Below are 6,000 nucleotides of genomic sequence, written 5' to 3'. Positions count from 1 at the left end.
AGCACCCCTGCCTCTTTCTCTCACTCCCAGACTTGGGCAAACCCTTTCTCCGCCCCTGGCTCCCCCTTTGCCTCCGCCCACCAGGGCCAGAGCCCAGGGGCCACCTGGACAGTCAGGGGTTAACTCAAGAGAGGAGAGGATCAGCCCTTTCTTAAAGGGGCCAGGGAGGGAGCTGAGGAGGGGGAAGGGGACCCTAGTGGCTGTGCCCCCAGTCCTGGGCCAGTGAGGCCGTGTCTCTCTATCCGGGCTCTGGGCGCTGTCCCTCTGGGCTCTGTGTCTGGTAAACATTCCTCCAGAACTCCACTCCCCTCTCAGCTCAGGCCGTGACGCCCCTCTCCCCGCCTCCACCCCCAGCCCAGCCCCAGCCAGGCCTCCTTGGCCCTTCACTCCCCCTCACTCTCACGGCTCCTCGGACAAGGACACACACACACACACACACTCTTAGACGTCATTGACACGCAGAGGCTAGGACAAGCAGAGACACGCAGAGAGACCCAGACGGGCAGGGGCATGCTACTGGCCCACAGACACACAGACAAGCCGGGCCAGGAGCTCAATTCCTGGAGAAACCTCGGAGACAGGAGGACACTACTGGGTGGGCGTCCATGGGGGACACTTACTTAGGGAGACACAGATCTTCAGACACGCCAAAACCTGCGTGGACGCCTAAATGAGACACCAATATACAGGCGACATGGAAGGGGACCCAAGTTGGAATCCCAGTGCTACCACTAACTGTGGGCTACTGGCAAGTGACTGGCCTCCTGAGCCTCAGTTTGTCCATCTGTAAAATGGGAATAAGAATAGTTGTTGGCCGGCAGTAACTCACTCCTGTAATCTCAGCACTTTGGGAGGCCAAGGTGGGAGGATCACTTAAGCCCAGGAGTTTGAGACCAGACTGGTCAATGCAGCGAGACCCCCATCTCTACAAGAAGTTTAAAAATTAAAACTTGAGGCCGGGCGCGGTGGCTCAAGCCTGTAATCCTAGCACTTTGGGAGGCCGAGATGGGCGGATCACGAGGTCAGGAGATTGAGACCATCCTGGCTAACATGGTAAAACCCCCGCTCTACTAAAAAATACAAAAAAAAACCTAGCCGGGCGGGGTGGCGGGCACCTGTAGTCCCAGCTACTCGGGAGGCTGAGGCAGGAGAATGGCGTGAACCCAGGAGGCGGAGCTTGCAGTGAGCGGAGATCTGGCCACTGCACTCCAGCCTGGGTGACAGAGCAAGACTCCGTCTCAAAAAAAATAAAAATAAAAAAATAAAAAAATAAAATAAATAAAAAAATTAAAATAAATAAATACATAAATAAAAATTAAAACTTAACTGGATATCATGGCATGTGCGTGTGGTCCCAGCTACTGGGAAGGCTGGAGTGAGAGGAACACTTGAGTCCAAGAGATCGAGGCTGCAGCGAGCCCTGATCATTCCACTGCTCTCTCCTTCTGGTGGGATCGTGTATCCTGGTTGTTGCAGACCTGCTGCCTACATATCGGCTCTGCTGCACCTCCATTTCTCTGCCCTGTGTGTTTGGCACGTGGAGGGCTCTGCATGTCTGGACGTCTGTGAGGAGGAGGCTGGGCATCTATCCCTCTGCTCTTGGCCACCTCTGTTTGGGTACTGGTATCCCTATGGTGCATCATAAAGTCCTATCTGTTTGACCTCCTGATGTGTCTTCTGCCTGCCCCTTGCCAGCACCCCTAGTCTGATCCTCCCTTCTCCTGCCTCTATATTCTCACTCCTTTCTCCCATTTAGCAACCAGAGGACTGTTTCTGAAAGTCAAATCCTACCCCGTCCCTTCTCTGCTTGCCCATGGCCTCCTGCTGCCCACAGGGCAAGCTCCCAGCTCCTTGTCACTGGCCACTTAGGGCCCTTCACCATTGTCTCCCTGGGCTGTGTCTTTTTTTTTTTTTTTTTTTTTTTTGAGACAGAGTCTCGCTCTGTTGCCCAGGCTGGAGTGCAGTGGCTTGATCTTGGCTCACTGCAACCTCCACCTCCTGGGTTCAAGTGATCCACCTCAGCTTCCTGAGTAGCTGGGATTACAGGCGTGCACCACCACCCCAGGTTAATTTTTGTATTTTTAGTAGAGATGGGGTTTCACCATGTTGGCCAGGCTGGTCTGGGACCTCAGGTGATCTGCCTGCTTCGGCCTCCCAAAGGGCTGGGATTACAGGCGTGAGCCACCGCGCCAGCCATGGGCTGCTGGCTTCTGTTGCTCCTTCGAACCTGTCTCCCACTCGACAGTCAGAAGGCTTCTTTCCAATCTCAAACCAAACCCTTTCCCACCTCTGCCCCAAACCTTTCAGCAAAACCCTAAACTCCTTATGTTTCTGTGACCCTCCCCTCGCCTCCCCAGGCTTCTCTCGCTTTCTCACCCAAAGGACCCCCTCAGAGGCCTTGGAGCAACCTCCTGCAGCACTTTGTCCCCAACTCTATCTTCCCTTCTCCATCACATCACTGCCTGGCCCCCACAGCCCAATCTAGGGTCCTCGTGTTGTTCCCTCCCCAACACGCTGTCCCTTTCCTTGGTAACACTTTGCCTGGGTTGTCACTATATATTTATTGGCATGATTATGTGTCTCACATCTGTCTCCTCCCACTGGTCTGTGGGCTCTGCGGGGCAGGGACTGGTTATATTTTGGGCACTGTTGCATCTTCGCCACTGTTGCCATAAAGGGGACAATTCCTTATTGTGGCTTTTTAATTTTTTTTTTCTTGAGACGGAGTCTCACTCTGTCGCCCAGGCTGGAGTGCAGTGGCTATATCTCAGCTGACTGCAAACTCCACTTCCCAGTTCAAGCACTCTGTCATCTCACTGTGTCGTCTTGCTCTGTCATCCAGACTGGAATGCAGTGGCACCATCATAGTTTGCTGAAGCCTCAAATTCCTGGGCTCACGCGATCCTCCTGCCTCAGCCTCCCCGAGTAGCCAAGACTATGTGTGCAAGCACACCTGGCTAATTTTAAAAAACTGTTATAGGGGCCAGACGCGGCGGCTCTCATGCCTGTAATCCCAGCACTTTGGGAGGCTAAGGTGGGCGGATCACGAGGTCAGGAGATCAAGACCAGTCTGGCTAACACGGTGAAACCCCGTCTCTATTAAAAATACAAAAAATTGGCTGGGTGCGGTGGCTCACGCCTGTAATCCCAGCACTTTGGGAGGCTGAGGCGGGCGGATCACAAGGTCAGGAGATCGAGACCATCCTGGCTAACACAGTGAAACCCCGTCTCTACTAAAAATACAAAAAAATTAGCCGGGCGTGGTGGCGGGCACCTGTAGTCCCAGCTACTCGGGAGGCTGAGGCAGGAGAATGGCGTGAACCCGGGAGGCGGAGCTTGCAGTGAGCCAAGATCGCGCCACTGCACTCCAGCCTGGGCGACAGAGCGAAACTCCGTCTCAGAAAAAAAAAAAAAAATACAAAAAATTAGCCAGGCATTGTGGCGGGTGCCTGTAATCCCAGCTACTCCAGAGACTGAGGCAGGAGAATGGCGGGAACCCGGGGGGCGGAGCTTGCAGTGAGCTGAGATTGCGCCGCTACACTCCAGCCTGGGTGACAGAGCCAGACTCCGTCTCTAAATAAATAAATAAATAAATAAAATAACAACAACAACAAAAAAACTGTTTTAGGCCGGGCACAGTGGCTCATGCCTGTAATCTCAGCATTTTGGGAGGCTGAGGTGGGTGGACCATGAGGTCAGGAGTTCAAGTGCAGCCTGGCCAAGATGGGGAAACCCCGTCTCTACTAAAAATACAAAAATTAGCTGGGCACGGTGGCGGATGCCTGTAATCTCCGCTACTCGGGAGACTGAGGCAGGGAACTACTTGAATCCGGGAGGTGGAGGTTGCAGTGAGCCAAGATCATGCCACTGCACTCCAGCCTGGGTGACAGGGCGAGACACAGGGTCTGGCTATGTTGCCAGGCTGGTCTTAAACTCCTAGCCTCAAGCATCCCACCTGGGCCTCCTAAACTATGGGATTATAGGCGTGACCCACTGTGTGACCCACTGTGCCCAGGCTGATCTCTTTTTTCTTTTTTTCTTTTTTTTTTGGTTGGGGGGATGGTCTCTTGCTGTCACCCAGGCTGGAGTGCAGTGGTGCAATCCCAGCTCACTGCAACCTCCACCTCCCAGGTTCAAGATATTCTCCTGCCTCAGCCTCCTGAGTAGCTGGGACTACAGGAACCCACCACAATGCCCGGCTAATTTTTGTATTTGTAGTAGAAACGGGGTTTCACCATGTTGGCCAGGCTGGTCTCGAACTCCTGACCTCAGGTGATTCTCCTGCCTCAGCCTCCCAAAGTGCTGGGATTACAGGTGTGAGCCACCACGCCTGGCCTATTGTGGCATTTTTGAGGGGTGCAAATATGTGCAAAGGTCTCACATATTTGTTGGGGGGCCCCTGTCCACCCAAGGGCTCAGTGGACCCAGCTGGTTGATGGCCTACTTGAACCTGTGAATTCATTCACTCATGAACAATATCAAACATTTGCTGAGTACCTGCTATGTGCCTGCAATTTACTTTGAAATGCATTTTAAAAAATGAGACGGGGGCCGGACGTGGTGGCTCATGCCCGTAATCCCAGCACTTTGGGAGGCCGAGGTGGGTAGATCATTTGAGGTCAGGAATTCGAGACTAGCCTTGCCAACTTTTAAAAACTTCATCTCTACTAAAAATACAAAAAAAAAAAAAAAAAAAAATTAGCCAGGCATGGTGGTGCACGCCTGTAGTCCCAGCTACTTGGGAGACTGAGGCAGGACAATCTCTTTAACCTGGGAGGTGGAGGTTGCAGTGAGCCAGGATTGCGCCAATGCACTCCGGCCTGGGTGACAGCAAGAGACCATCTCCCCTTCCGCCCAAAAAAGAGAAAAAGAGATGGGGCTGTGCCCAGTGGGTCGCACCTATAATCCCACACTTCAGGAGGATCACTTGAGGCTAGGGGTTTAAGATCAGCCTGGCAACATAGCCAGACTTTGTGTCTTCCAAAAAAAATTTTTTTTTTTAAATTTTTTATTTATTTTTATTTTTTGAGACGGAGTCTCACACTCTCACCCAGGCTGGAGTGCAGTGGCGCCATCTTGGCTCACTGCAAGCTCCACCTTCCGGGTTCACACCATTCTCCTGCCTCAGCCTCCCGAGTAGCTGGGACTACAGGCGCCCACCACCACACCCAGCTAATTTTTTGTATTTTTAGTAGAGACGGGGTTTCACTGTGTTAGCCAGGATGGCAATTTTTTTTTAATTAGTCAGGCGTGCTTGCACACATAGTCTTGTCTACTCGGGGAGGCTGAGGCAGGAGGATCGCTTGAGCCCAGGAGTTTGAGGCTGCAGCAAGCTATAATGGCACCACTGCAGTCTAGTCTGGATGACAGAGCGAGATCCTATCTCCAAAAAAAAAAGAAGAGGAAAGATGGACAGGTGGTGCTACGGGTGGGGCTTCTACAATGAGCAGACAAGTCCACATCCTCCTGGAGTTTCCATTCAAAGGGGAAGAGAAATAACACTCACATAAATACTTATCATGTTGCAAGATGTGCAGTGAAGAAAAATAAAGGAGGGGCCGGGCACAGTGGCTCATGCCTATAATCCCAGCACTTTGGGAGGCCAAGGCAGGAGGATCACCTGAGGTCGGGAGCTTGAGACCAGCCTGGGCAACATGATGAAACCCATCTTTGCTAAAAATACAAAAATTAGCCAGGCACCATGGCTCACACCTGTAATCCCAGCACTTTGGGAAGCTGAGGCAGGTGGATCACGAGGTCATGAGTTCGAGACCAGCCTGGCCAACATGGTGAAACCCTGTCTCTGCTAAAAATACAAAAATTAAATTGGTGTGGTGGCACGTGCCTGTAGTCCCAGCTACTCGGGAGGCTGAGGCAGGAGAATTGCTTGAACCCAGGAGGTGAAGGTTGCAGGCAGTGAGCTGAGATCATGCCACTGCACTACAGCCTGGACAACAGAGCAAGACTCCATCTAAAAAAAAAAAAAACCAACATTTATCT

The sequence above is a fragment of the Macaca mulatta genome, chromosome 19 (assembly GCF_049350105.2).
Source record: "Macaca mulatta isolate MMU2019108-1 chromosome 19, T2T-MMU8v2.0, whole genome shotgun sequence".
NCBI lineage: Eukaryota > Metazoa > Chordata > Mammalia > Primates > Cercopithecidae > Macaca > Macaca mulatta.
Note: the sequence above shows the minus strand (reverse complement) of the source record.